The sequence below is a fragment of the Panthera tigris genome, chromosome A3 (assembly GCF_018350195.1).
Source record: "Panthera tigris isolate Pti1 chromosome A3, P.tigris_Pti1_mat1.1, whole genome shotgun sequence".
Lineage (NCBI taxonomy): Eukaryota > Metazoa > Chordata > Mammalia > Carnivora > Felidae > Panthera > Panthera tigris.
In genome coordinates, this window is record NC_056662.1 from 15739859 (window position 1) to 15755008 (window position 15150).

The window sequence follows — 15150 nt, forward strand, 5'->3', positions numbered from 1 at the left end:
AGTCCTTCTGTTTCTTATTTGAGGATGTCAAGAAATCCATCACCAACCACTTCACTTGTCCAGCTAGTTGAACATTGCATTTTACTTCTTTATTAATGGTTTGGAACCCATGAAATAATCTATATAGTATTTCCGTATGAATTGGTCAAAGTACATTGGTTATTGCAGCTGGATGGCAGGCATGGCCTGAGTCACAGGTGCATTGAGCGATTGGTGGGCAGAACCACTTTCACGCTTTAAATCCCCCTCCCACTATCTATGACACTGACGTTGTCTGCCTACCAGCTGTTCCCCTTATTTGAGCAGTGATGCTGGTAAGATAGGTGCCCAGGCTCTGTAGTGGACACTGGCATGCTGCCCAGATCCTCCGCTCTAATACTGAGGCACTTATTCCCCCATCTGCTGGGAGCATTGGCCGCTGACAGTACTCAACTGAGTCCCTCCCTCTTGGGGACTTGCCCTTGGCTGAAGAGCGCAACCCAGCCCGAGTACTGCATCCAATGACTGTATGAAGTGGGAGCCCCAAGGTCCAGCCTCCCTGCCATCCCACCTCTATACTCCTCCCCACTCCCCGCAGGGTGGGCGTCAGCTGAGACCTCTGATGAGGCTGCATTGCAGTTTGACTTTTCCCTTCCACCTGTCACCTTGAGAGCACGCTGCAGGAAACTTTCTGCATGCACGTCTCCCCGTTGGGGTCTTAATTCCTGAGGAACCAAACCCACAAGGCTCCTAAGTCACACAGAGCTGGGTTCGAGTGTTATCTCAAATACCCACTAGCTATGTGGCTTTAGACTTCGTGAATCTGCTGTAAACCTGAAAGTCTCAGGTTTTTCATCTCTAAAGATGCAATAATAATAGTATCTGCCTCTTCTAATGACAGTAGAGGATGAAGAGAAATAATGCATGGAAAGCAGTGTGAAGCCCTTAGCATGCTACCTGGCCCATACTAGGTTTTGCCGAAATGCATTCTTCCCTTTTTACTCAGCCCTTTGCGGGCGTTTCCAGAAGCCGGCGTCCCCATACCTGAGTAAAGCGGAAATGGACCTGTTGTGCTATCTTGTTTCCAGCAGATGGCGCCAGCGGATAAGGCTGCAGTCTCGTCCAGCTTGGTTACAAGGTCCACCATTGACAGATTATATACATCAGTTTTCCATGCATTATCTCATTTGATTCTCCTTCATCAACCATTTACCAAGTGCTGACTGTTCTATCATTTATTCTTTCATCTCTTTGTCTTAAATGCTTCCTGAGCACTTACCCCAGCCAAAGAGCGGCTTTAAATCTCTTCTAAAACATCATGGTGACTAAGAAGCAAACAAGACAGAGAGGGAGAGAGAGAGAGAGAGAGAGAGGGTGGGACAGAGAGAGAGGCAGGAAGGAAGGAAGAAAAATACGATTCTGGATTTGGAAATGAAAAGTTTTAGGCACTACTATTGGGCTTGTGCCAACTCGTTCGGAAAGGAGGCAGCTTTAATAAAGCGGAAGAAGTACATAATATGACTGAACAGAATCAGGAGGCAGTGGTCCCTCTGCAGGAGCAGCTGAGGTGCTTCTAGAGGCCGTCTGCAGGCCTTCCCCAAGGCTATCGATCTGAGGGCAGAACAACTGGTCCCTGGGCTGGTTAAAACTGCCGTGTAGGAGAAAGAAGAAAGAATCCATAAAGGAGGTGTCAAAGTGCTTGGGAGGAGACAGCTAGCTGGCCTGGAGTCAGGAGCCCCAGACCGGAGTCATTTCGCAGGTCTTCTGGTCATGCTAGGAGGCACGCCTGGAAGCCACCAGCCCAGGACCCGGGAGAAGTCCAATTCTGTGGTTGGGACAGAGGCTGCCCACCTCAAGTCTTCTTGTACCTGCTCCAGAACCGTGAGTGAATGAATGTGCTTTCCTGAAGGTCACCACACAGGGTTGTTGTTCGAGGAAATGTATATACAGTGCCTGGTACGTGGGAAGCTCTCAATAAATGATAACTATTTATTACTGATAAAAATACTACCACTACCGATCAATGGTTCTTACGATCTTCTCTGATGTAATTGCTAAGAGCAAGGTTTTATGAGAAATACCCAATGAATCTACAGAGAAGTTTTAATTATTTGGGGATTCCGAGAGGATCCAGGACTCTGAAGGTAAAGAGAGAGAACACCAAGTTAGGGAAAGGGACACACAGATGGACTCAGTAAAATTTGTTGAATGGGTGGCTCAGGGGGATTCTCTTCTAACAGCAAGAGTTGCATTCATGGTTCCAATAAGCATTTATGGAGACCTACTCTGAGCCAGGCACTGTGCTTGCTGTTGGAGCGACAGAGATGAACAAACATCTTGTTTGTTTTCTTTTTTTTTATTTAAAAAAAATATTTATTTTTGAGAGGGAGAAAGCGGGAGAGCAACAGAGAGAGAAGGAGACACAGGATCCGAAGCAGGCTCTAGGCTCCCGAGCCATCAGCGCAGAGCCCGATGCAGGGTTCGAACTCACAATCAGTGAGCTCATGACCTGAGCTGAAGTCGGACGCTCAGCCGACTGAGCCACCCAGGTACCCCCCCCCCCCACCATCTTGTTTGTTTTCAAGGAGCTCCTGGTACAAGGGTGGAAAGCCAAGGTACCTACAGGGTCTAGTCTGGTGACATAAATGAGGGAAGTGGACCAGGTGTGAATAAGGAACATGGGTAAGAGAAATATTTTATTTTCTTCTTCCGCTGTAAAAAAAAAAAAAAAAAACAACCCACAATATTGCAAGAGTTATGACAAATGGCTCTGAGATGAGGCTTAAATGCAGAGACAATAGAGCATGGTGGGGACTGTGGAGAAATAAACAGTGCTCTATCCGAAGGGGGCCACTACCACAAGGGTGGAGAACTGCACCCGTCTTACTGGATTTCCAGTTTGTTCAAGAGAAGCCAGAAACTGAAAAAAAAATTTTTTTGCGCAATCTCTTTTTAATTTTTGGCAATGAATGCAAAAAAATTTTTTAAAAACACCATGTGGGCCCAAAAAAGTACAGGCCAAGCAAGTAAAACATAATTCTCTCTGAATGCCAGATCTGAGTCTGAGGGTCCAGTGTGTGATCTCCAGTCCAATTGGAAAGACAGATGGGAGTTTGGGCGATTTCGACACAGCTTGGTAAGTGTTAAGATGCCAAGATGTGATGTGATGGGTACACAGAAGAAGAGCTGGCAGGGTGGTCTTTGAGGAGGAGAGGACGCCTGACCTGAGTCCTAGAGGAAGGGCCCAACTAGCCAGGGAACTGGGGTTGGGCGAGCCAGTCAGAGGGAATGGCATAGGGGAGTGCAGCGGTCAGGAGCCCAGCAGAGCGGCAAAGCTCAGGGCTCAGGTGTCACATGTGGGTAGGGAGCAGGAAGAGATAATCGGGAGGTGGGCAGGACTAGATGGGAGAGTGGCTTTGACCGCATCGTCTGTATTTAATGATTTCTTAATTTTCCCTCATTGTAATTTCTGCTGTTTTTAATAGAAAACCAGGAGTTGTGTCTGTGCCCCCAAAACAGCCATTGCCTGTGATAAGAAGCTTTTTCAGCTCTCAAAGTTGACACCCCCCCCCCTTTCTCCTTTCCCCACTTTGGCTCATCCTTGTCTGTATCTCACTCTGACCCCTCCAGTATTAAAGAAAATAAATACTCTTGACCTTTGTCAGAACACCTTGGACTTGCCAGCACAAAAAGAAACAATTTGCACCGGAGGAAATGATCCCTTTCCTCCCAAAGGGCTCTTTCTCTATGTCCAGAGCCAAATGCAGTTCTGATTCAGAGACCACAGGGATGGCCAGCAGGTCCTGGGGTTGGAAGACAGGAGGCCGTTCTAGTCCTGGTCCTGGGGACTGACTCCTCGTGTAGCTGCAGATAAGACCAGGCCACCTGTGCCCAACCTGCAGAAGCAGTGGTTTGGATGGTCTCCCAGAACCTTCTCCATCAAGGCTCAGGGCTCAAATCTCTTGCACACAGAGTCAATCTGGACCTGATGTCCGTGATGTGTCGCCATGTAACCAGCATGTGCTACGTGTCAGGCACTACGCCCGCCTCTTGCCATACGTGATTTCATGTAGTCCTCATAAAATCTTACCCCACTTTATAGAAAAGGGACCTGAAGTTTAGGAGAGTTGCCCAATGGTGAACTGGGATGTACGACCTCCAAAACTATGTTATTTGAAACAAAATGTAGTTCATTCTGATGGTGAGTTCTATGTGTCAACCTGGCTGGGCTAAGGGATGCCCAGAGAGCTGGTAAATGTTATTTTTGGGTATGTCTGCTAGGGTATATTTGGAAATGATTAGCATCTGAATCAGTAGACTGAGTAAAGATCACCAATGTTGGGAGGGAGGGGCAGGGATCGCTCAATCTGTTGATGGCGAATTTGCTCTTTCTGCCTGAGCTGGGACATCCATGTTCTCCTGCCCTTGGACACTGGCACTTCTGGTTCTCAGGTCTTTACACTCAGACCGTCTGCTCCCTGGGTTCTCGGGCCTTTGGACTGGACTGGAATGTTCCAGCACTGGCTTTCCTGGTTCTCCAGCCTACAGACATGAGATGGTGTGTGAGCCAATTCCTGCGATAAATCTCTCTCTTTGTCTCATATACACACATGTACATATACACATATCCATATCTATCTGTAAACGTCTATCACCCATTGGTTCAGTTTCTCTGGAGAGCCCTGCTAATACGTTCATATACATGGTAACATACCAAACAGCACAGGAGAGTTTCCCATGAAAAGCAAACTCTCATGCCCATTGCCCAACTCTGTTGGGGCAATCTCTTTTAATCACTTTGATTTTCAGGTGATTATGTCCCTAAATATAAACAATAGCTAGACAATATTTATTGTCTGTAAAGTTTACTTATACTCTGTGCTTTCTCCAACTGTTGATTATTTATATATTTATTGGTATTTCTCATTTCTCCTCATAAATTCAATAAACAGCACCCCTATTTTCTTATTCTATCACATGGACAATCCCTTTTGACAACTCACTTTCTCTCTCTCTCTCTCTCTCTCTTTGATTCAGATTCAAGTTAACATACAGTGTAGTATTGGTTTCAGGGGTAGAATTCAGTGATTCATCACTTACATACAACACCCAGTGTTCATCCCAGCAGGTGCCCTCCTTAATGCCCATCACCCATTTAGTCTGTCCCCCCACCCACCACCCTTCCAGCAATCCTAAGTTTGTTCTCTATATTTAAGAGTCTCTTAGGGGTGGCTCAGTGGCTCAGTCGGTTAAGCGTCTGACTTGTGGTTTCAGTTCAGGGCATGATCCCACGATTTCTTGGATTCAAACCCTGCATCAGGCTCCGCACTGACAGTGCAGAGCCTATTTGGGATTCTCTCTCTCTCTCTCTCTCTCTCTCTCTCTCTCTCTCTCTCCTTCTGCCCCTCCTCTACTCGTGCTCTCTGTCTCTCTCAAAATAAATAAATAAAATAAAGTCTCTTGTGGCACCTGGGTGGCTCAGTCAGTTGAGCCTCCAACTTTGGCTCGGGTCATGATCTCGCGGTTTGTGGGTTCGAGTCCCACGTTGGGCTCTGTGCTGACAGCTCAGAGCCTGGAGCCTGCTTCGAATTCTGTGTCTTCCTCTCTCTCTGTTATTTCCCTGCTCACACACACTCTCTCTGTCTCTGTCTCTCTCTCTCTCAAAAATAAATAAACATTAAATTTTTTTTTAAGTCTCATGGTTTGCCTCCCTCTCTGTTCTTATTTTTCCTTCTCTTCCCCTATGTTCATAAGTTTTGTTTCTTAAATTCCGCATACAAGTGAAATCATATATTTGTCTTTCTCTGATTGACTTATTGTGCTTAGCATAATACATTCTAGTTCCATCCACATTGTTGCAAATGGCAAGATTTCACTCTTTTTGATTGCTGAGTATTATTCCCTTGTGTGTGTGTGTGTGTGTGTGTGTGTGTGTGTGTGTGTATACATATATATACCACATCTTCTTTATCCATTCATCCATCGAGGGACATTTGGGCTCTTTCCATACTTTGGCTATTGTTTTTAGTGCCCCCATAAACACTGGGGTGCATGTGCCCCTTCGAATCAGCGTTTTTGTATCCTTTGGATAAATACCTAGTAGTGCAGTTGCTGGGTCATAGGATAGTTCTATTTGTAACCTTTTGAGGAACCTCCATACTGTTTTCTAGAGTTGACATTTCACTTTCTAAGATGAAGGCATGAGCAGTATTTTTCCCGCCATCTTTCCCCCCTGCTTCTGTTTTCCATCTTTTGTCAGCCTGGCTGATTTCAAAAGTCCCCCACAGCTTTTAGTTGTGTGTAGCCATGTGACTGGTGCTGGCCAATGGGTTGTGGGAGGGAGTGACCTTTGTTAGCCTAGGCTGGAGCATTTAATGACTGTGTGAGTTTCTCACCCCATACACAGACACGCATGCTCTCCTGCCCACTGCCACACCTGCCACGTGGAAGAGTGTCCATTAGTCTGAGTCCCGGGAGAGCAGAGCACCCCCACCAGGATACAGTCAACGTGTAGTGTGAGTGAGATGAGTCTTCATTGTCCTAAGCCTCTAAGAGTTTGGCAGTTATTTGCTTTGTCAGCAGAGGCAAGCATATCCTAACTTATGCCCAAATATAACACAATATAACGTTATTATATTCTGTCCTGCAAATATAGCCATGATGCTAATGTATTCTCCATACTTTAACAAAGATTTTTTTTTAAAAAAAGACAAACTTTTTCTGTCCTCACAAGTCTGAAAATGTCTTTATTTACCCTCCTACTTGATTCCATTTGGCTGGGAATAGAATTGTAGGTTAAAAGTCTCTTTCAGAACTTTCAAATACTGCATTATGGGCATCTGGCTTTTGACTTCTTTAAAAAAATTTTTTTTTAGTGTTTTTATTTTATTTTTGAGAGAGACAGAGCATGAGCAGGGAAGGGGCAGAGAGAGAGAGAGACACACACACAGAACTCGAAGCAGGCTCCAAGCTCTGAGCTGCCAGCACAGATCCCAACGCGGGGCTCGAACTTACGAACCGTGAGATCGTGACCTGAGCCGAAGTCGGATGCTTAGTCAACTGAGCCACCCAGGCGCCCCCATAATTCCTTTGTTTTTGAAACCCTGCATAAATGGAGCAACTCATCTGTCCCCTTGTTCCGGTTCAGTTTCCTCCGCCGTAAATCGGGAGTGATGACACAAGTGAAAGAGCGTGCTAGATTACAGGCACCTAGGACGTGTTTGTTAAGTCTGCACGGCCCATTGTGGCCCAAATCACTCTCATGTATTTATCTTACCTCTGGTAGGATAGGGCACAAAAATAAGTAATATAGTCAATTAAGCGGACAACTCATGGTCATGGGATCTGGTGTCAGGCAGACTGGGAGGTGAAAAGCCACTACATAGGAAGAGGGACATTTTTTCCGGACACCGTATTTGACGACGAATGAGAATTCCTGTCGTTACACGTCCTCACCAACATCTGGTGTTGTCAATATTCTGGAGTTTGGCCCTTCTCAGGATTAAGTGGTGGTGTCTCATTGCATTTATTTTGCATTTCCCTCGTGATGTATAATGTGGACCATATTTTCACATGCTTATTTGCCATGTATATATCATCTTTATCTTTTTAAGAGAGAGAGAGAGTGCAAGCAGAAGAGAGAGGCAGAGAGAGAGAATCTCAAGCAGGTCCCGTGCTCAGCACAGAGCCCGACACAAGGCTCGATCCCACAACCCTGGGATCATGACCTGAGCCAAAATCAAGAGCCAGATGCTCAGCTGAATCACCCAGACGCCCCCTATATATCATCTTTGGTGAGGTGTCTGGTAGGGTCTTTGATTTCTTTCTTAATCGGATTGGTTTTCTTATTGCTCAGTTTTAAGAGTTCTTTGCCTATCTTGGCTCCTGGTCTTTATCAAGTATGTCTTTTGCAAATATTTTCTCCTAACCTGTTACTTGCCTTCTCATGCTCTTCGCGTTGTCTTTTGCAGAGCAGAAGTTTTAAATTTTAGTGACGTCCAGCTAATCAATGATTTACGTCATGAATTGTGCCATTGGTGTTCTATCTAAAAGGCATCATCCCTCTCTCTCTCAAAAGAAAGAAATAAACATTAAAAAATAATGCCTGGGTGGCTTAGTGTGGTTAAGCATCTGACTTTTTATTTCGGATCAGGTCATAATCTCGTGGTTGGTGGGATTGAGCCCTGTGTCAGGCTCTGAACTGACAGCTCAGAGCCTGCTTGGGATTCTTTCTCTCTCTCTCTCTCTCTTTCTGCTCCTCCCCCTCTTATGCACAGACTCTCTCTCTCTCTCAAAATAAATAAATAAACAGTTAAAAAGCCATCACCAGGGGTGCCTGGGTGACTCAGTCAGTTGAGCAACTGATTTCGGCTCAGGTCGTGATCTGACGGTTTGTGAGTTCAAGCCCCACATCGGGCTCACGATTGTCAGAGCAAAGCCCGCTTCAGATCCTCTGTCCCCCTCTCTCTCTCTGCCCATCTCCCACACGTGCTCTCTCTCTATCAAAAATAAATAAATGTTTTTTAAAAAGCCATCACCAGACCCAAGATTTTCTCCTGTTATCTTCTAGGAGTTTGGGATACATATACTTTTAATTTAACCTGTGCCTGTTGCCCCATCCACTTGGTTTCTGACAATGCCCTTGGCACATTGTCCTCTTATGGTCTGGGAAATGTTAACATTCTGCAACCTTCTCTCCTTTATCTTGCTGGGAAGGCAATTTCAGCCCTGCATTTAAAACCTCCCAGTACTTCTGTCTACCAGATTACCTCCCCTCTCCTTACAAGTCTTCTTATCAAATTCAATTGAGACTTCCACTTCTGTAACCAAGATTTGTTTGATTCTACACAGGCTTAGAAGCTGATGTCTTCTCTCCGAGGTGGAATTACATTTACCAAGCTCATGGGACTGATGTGGAAAATCGGAACGTCAGTGTATTCACTGATAACGAGAAATATAATTGCTGAGAAGACTGGAATACTCTCATCAGTGTGACCAGCACATTCTTTCCCGGAGGCAGATCTAAGTGAAAAGCCAAATTATACAAAGAAGGTGGCTTGGCGAGCATTTGATCATTGAGTTCGATTGATGAAGAGCCTAATGCAGGTCTCCATTGAATGTCAATGTCAAACATTGTACTGGACATTAGGTGGAGGATGGTGAATAAGAGAGATGGGTCTCCGTGCTCACAGGTTCTAAGGCACTGGGGGAAGACAGGCCCTGAACAGGTAATGAGACTTCTAGGTTAGAAAAACTACACCCCTTACCCTCTGCTTCCTCCCCGAACCTACGAAAATAGCAGTACAGGAATTGTTCTGAAAAGGCAAAACGCAAAGACAGAGGTCTGCAAACCACGGTCCACAGGCCAAATCTAGCCCGCTGCCTGTTTCGGGACAGCCTGTCCTAAGAATAGTCCTATATTTGCAAATGGCTGGAAAAAAATCAAAACCAGAATAACATTCTGTGACACGTGAAAATGATATGAAAGTCAGATTTCAGAGTGCATAAATAAAGTTTTGTGGGAACGCGGCCATGCATTCCAATGCAGGTCCCATGTATTGTCTACGGCTGCTCTCGCGCTACCATGACATAGTTAAGTAGGTGCGAAGGAGGCCATATGGCGTGCAGAGCCAAAAATATTTACTATCCGGCCCTTTACAGGAAAAAAAAAAATCCCAACCCCTGCTCTAGAACAGCACCGTCCAATGGAACTTTCTGCAGTGACGGAAGGGGTTGTGTACCGCCATCCGATATGGTAGCTGGCCACTAGCTCCATGTGGCTACTGAGCCCTTGATAAGTAGCTGGTGCAACTAAGGACCTGAACGTTTATTTTATTTATTTTAATGAATTTAAATGTGAGTAGCTGGCAGAAGCTGCTGTGTTGGATGGCACAGCGGTCGACTATGACAAGAGGGCATCTGGGCTGGGAAACACCACGTGTCGTGGAAGATGGGACATCCGCCGGAAAGCAGGGGGATTAAGTAAAAGTTTACATATGGAAGCCTGGCATGCCCCACCCAATCTTCTTACAGGCTGCTTTCCTGACCTAGATTCCAGAATGCTGGCAGGGAGAATTACACTCTCCTAAAAAGAAGCTGGGGGAACCATCTCTGGGGAATTTGACCAGCTCGGGAGGAAGGACCTAAACATGCATTGGGAGCTTCCTAATCGTCATACCAAATTGGCAGTGAAGAGACCCCCTGCCAATCACATAGCATTCAGTAACCTTAGCCTAGGTCCCACCCTCCCCCATGAGCAGGCGGCCAAGGGCCCTCGTACATTCGAGGAACAATGTAAACGCGAAAGAGACCAAACAAACAGATGGACAGATCTAAGCGAAGATCTCTGGGCGCACGTATTTTGTTAAATTTGGAGGTCTATAATGCTGGAAGAGAAAAATGGCCTTTCTTTTCACTAAGTTCAAGGCAGCATTTTCTTCGCTTACAAACATAAGCAACAAACTGTAGTAGTGTTAGCAGTTTCTGTGACTTCATCGTCAATAGAAACCAGGTATTTTCCCACCATGATGGTATTGTTGGAGTCATTTCATAACATCATTTATGCTCGTCGTGACTTTGAAATGATGGTAGTCATTAGACACCCTGCTAAGTCTTCTAATATAGAAGCACATATGTCACTATATGACAGATTTGTTTTTTAAATATTTTGATAAGTGTATGTTGATGTAAATGATTTCCTTTGTAATCCTGTGCATAGAAGTTGATTCATTTAAAGATAATTACGCTGAGAAAAGGTCCACAGTCTCCACCTGACTGCAGAGGGGTCCAGGGCACAAGAAGGGTTCTCTTTAGGATGGCTAGGGAATGGAGATTGTAATCGGTAAGCACTTTGTGCCAGATTTTAAACCTCAGAATTCTAAGAGTAATTATTATTATTACTTTGATAGCTTTCCTTAGTACTTAAAATGTTCATTTTGTCATTGCAATGGGATATTTGGAGGGGGAGAGAATCATAGAAGGACTTAATCAGCCCCCTTGACCCGAAAGTTCAGTTTTCTTTTCTAAAAATAGTACGTGCACATCATAAATAAGCTAGAAAAGTACAAAGAGGACAACAAAAATCACCTCCAATCCCACTACCTATTTGGCGAACATTGTTCTGGGCAGCATTGTGTGCATAAACACATAACATACACGTATATCCACACAAACATATAAAGATCAGTGTATGTATAAAGATATATACGTAATTATAGGGGCGCCTGGGTGGCTCAGTCCGCTGAGCGCCCGCTTTTGGTTTGGCCCAGGTCATAATCTCACGGTTTGTGGGATCCAGCCCCCAAGTCAGCTCCAAGCTGACAGCACAGAGTCTGCTCGTGATTCTCTCTCCCCCTCTTTCTGCTCCTCCCCTACGCACAATCACTTGTTCTCTAAATAAATAAATGTGAACAAAATAAAGTTAAAGACATAGACATAATTTTTGACAAAAACAGAATCAAAGTACACATTTATTATTATTTTATTTTTTACTACACATTTATTATTATCATTGTATTTTTTACCCTGTGTTTATCTTCTATAGTAATAACAAGAATTGAGGCGGGTAATTATTTTCACCAGTCAGTTAAGGAAACTGAGACTCAGATAATTAAAGCCTGGTGCATGGTCACAGGTGGTGAGAGAGAAAAATCTCTTGGTCATCCCAGAATGACTTACTGTTCAAGGACCCCATGTCTGTGAGCGGGGAAGCCTGGAGTTCAACTGGACTGAGAGAGCTTCACCCTCCCAGCTGCACTTACCCAAAAGCTTGTGACCCGAAATCTTTGTGATTTGGGGGGATTCTAGCTCGGGTGCAGGTGACCCATATGCCAAGTCCCAAAAGAGATCCGCTGAGAAGCTTCAACTGAATGATCATACTCGGAGGCAGGAATCTGGCACATCCTGGGCTCCTTTCTGTATTTCCATTCTGATTCCTTTGGGAAGCAAATAGGGGCAATTCTTCTCATTAACTCCAAATGCAGCCCTTCGTGGGCACCACGTGCTGCGGTGGACAGACGGAAAGCCATCCACACAAAGGCTGACCTCTCCATCCCGTCTGGCTCCCTGGAACTGGAGGAAGATGAGACAAAGTGGACTTCCTGAGGTCCGTCCCAGAATTTATTTAATCTGCAGGATCCCAAAGCTCGGCGGGGCTGCATCAGAATCACCTGAGGAGCCTGTTGAAAGCAGTGATGCAAGGTTCTGATTCTAGAGTAGTGGATGTCAACCTTGGCTACCCATTAGAATCACCAGGGAAGCCTTTAAAAAACAAAATGGCGGAGTAGGCATGTTATGGACTGAATGTCATCCCCAAATTCCTGTGTTGAGACCTCACCCATCTCCTATCAATGTAATGGCATTAAGAGGTGGAGCCTTCGGGAGGCCTGACCTTAGATGAGGCCGGGAGGGAGGAGCCCTTTAATGGGATTAGTGCCCTTACTGGGCTCACCCGAGAGCTGTACTTCCTGTATCTGCTCTCTGCCTTGTGAGGGTACAATAAGAAGCTGGCAGTCTGCAGCCTAGAAGGGGGGTCCTCGCCAGAACCTGGCCATGCCAGCACCCTGATCTTGGACTTCCAGCCTCCAGGAAGGTAAGAAAGAAATTCCTGTTGTTTATTATAAGCCACCCAGACTGTAATGTTTTTGTTAGAGCAATCCAAACTACTGCTCAGACAAGGCGCTCCGAGCTCCCCCAGAGAAACATTGAGAAAGCAAGCAGACACTATCAGAACTAACTTTGTCAGAACTCTGGAAAACCGTCAAGGTTTATAGCAACCAAGTGAATGCTGAACGAAGGAAAAAGCAACTTGAAAACGGCTCAGTGCAAACAGGGGTGCCGTCTGAGGCAGAGTTGTGAACAGCCCGGCTGAGTGTTGAAGGAGCACCCCAGCACAGAGGCAGTCTGCAAATACTGGGTGGTGTGTGTGTGTGTGTGCGCGCGCGTGTGATTGATGTATAGTTGGTACATCATGTTATATTAGCTTCAGGTGTGCAACATAGTGATTCACCGTCTCTAATACGTTATTCTGTGCTCACAAGTGTAGCTAGCATCTGTCACCAGACATCACTCTTAAGATACCGTTGACTCTATTCCCTATGCTGTGCTTTTCATCCCTGTGACTTATTCATCCCATGACTGGAAGCCTGTATCCTCCAGTCCCCTTCACCCGTTGTACCCATCTCCTTCCTCTCTGGCAATGACCACTTCTGAGAGGTGTGTTTTGTTTTGTTTTTAAAGTTTATTTATTTGAGAGAGCGAGAGAGCACCAGCGGGGGAGGGGCAGAGAGAGAGAGGGAGATAGAGGATTCCAAGCCGGTTCCATGTTGTCAGCACGGAGCCCAACACGGGGCTCGAACCCATTAACTGTGAGATCATGACCCGAGCCGAAATCAAGAGTCGGACACTTAACTGACTGAGCCACCCAAGGCACCCCTTGTTTGTTTTGTTTTTAGTTCCTGGTGTTCAAGGAAATCTCTGTCAAAACTCCGTGGAGCATGAGCTAAAGGAACAGAGACATCAGTGACTTCATGTGAGTTTATGTTCATTTGCTACAGCAGCGGTAGGAGGCTAACGCAGCGCTCATTGAACGTTCGCTCTGGCCGTTGGGGAGGAACTTCAGCTCCATGTTACCTGTGGTCATTGTGTTCAGTAAATACTGATCACAATAAACATAATGAATACGAGAACTCGCCGGAAGCAGTATAGCAGGAGGTCTGTTCCTTTTCTGCTTAACTGTTGGTAACGGAAGCATCTGAAAGTACTTTGTTCAGTTTTTTAAAAAAATCTGTAATTCTGAACCGGTTACTTTATTCCGCGGTGCAGGCCTGATTCCACACTTTGGCGAAAGTTAATAATTTTTTTAACAGGTAGAGGCGGCGGTGAAATGGAACACACCTCAGGTCGGAAGTCCGAAAGTTGGGCCCTGGTCTCAGCTCCACCTCTGTCTGGCCGTGTGACTTAGGTCATCTTGCCTCCTCTCTTTGGGTTTTGTGTTCCACCTTCAGAAAATGAAGGAATTAGATCAATAATAACTCCCATGTGTCAAATGCCTGCAATGCACAATTTATACATGTGGTCTCATTTGAGCCACATAAAAACTGTGCAAGGTATCATCCCCATTTTATAGTTGAGAAAACGGAGAGGCCCAGAGAGGTTAAGTGACTTTCCCAAGGTCACGGAGTATCAGGCAGAGCTGTGATTTAAAACCAGGACTGTCTGACTCTTTTTGATAAGCCCCTCTACCTTTCCACGTTTTGGAGGTCAACAGTGTCTTTACAGAACATGCTTAGGAGGCACCTGCTTTTCTCCGTACATCATAGTGAGGATGATGGGTCTCTCTAGCTTCCCACTTGAGGGCTCTGGAACCTGGTCCATCTCTTGTGTTTCTGAGAACCTCTGATTCAGCCCCTCAGAGACTTCCCTCACAACCACGTATCCCTCCTCTCACCTCTAACAGACACTACGAGGTGCTGAACCAATGTCTGGCCTCTCCTTTTTACTTAGTAACAGAGTCCTAATTTTGTTCGAATAAAATGTACCCACTTAAAAACACCTGCCCGCATTCCCTTACAGGTGCACCCTTACAGGTGGTCCCCTGACCCAGTTCTGACCAATAAGATGTAAGTGGACATTTGGGTGGGGATTCTTGGGGATCTATCTTCTTCATACTAAAAGGCGGGAGAAGTCAGCAAGCCCGAGGCACAAATTGCCTTTGTTTTCATCGTCACCTGGAACATAGGTGAGGTTTCTGGAAGTGCAGCAGCCATCTTGTGACTATGAGGGTGAGTGCCACCTGCTAAGGATAGCAGAGCCGGAAGACCAAAGAAACTTCTGTGTAATCGGTCCTCTGTACCAGCCTGGATTGCCTAGACTTCTTGTCACATGAGAAAAATAAAGCTTTATTTGGTCAGATTTCTGTTCTGTCAACTTCATACCATCCTGACAGTTTCTCTGAGAAAAGTCTCTCCTCTGCCCTGTAGGCCTGACATGTGGCCTTAATAAGCACCTGTGGTGACTCAAAAATAGACCAGGGGGGAAGAGAAATTGGCCATGGCTGTGATTCTGAACTTGCTGAGCCATCACCTGTTCAATCCATGCTCTGAAGAAGAGTCTGTTAATTACACTCTCCTTGGCCAGCCAGAGCACAGGAGGCTGCGTCCGTGTGTTCTCAGG

General features: G+C 45.6%; 1 long non-coding RNA gene across 2 annotated transcripts; it reads left to right on the forward strand.

The window, feature by feature from the left end:
* The first annotated feature begins 2485 nt into the window (after positions 1-2485).
* Positions 2486-14971, forward strand: LOC102962606. Of its 2 annotated transcripts, none has more exons than XR_006215416.1 (4): positions 2486-2528; positions 3034-3115; positions 8830-9206; positions 13431-14971. It is a non-coding gene; the product is annotated as an uncharacterized LOC102962606 (long non-coding RNA). The 2 variants fall into 2 exon arrangements; XR_006215417.1 differs by lacking the exon at positions 2486-2528 and adding an exon at positions 2563-2661.
* Positions 14972-15150: the final 179 nt, after the last annotated feature.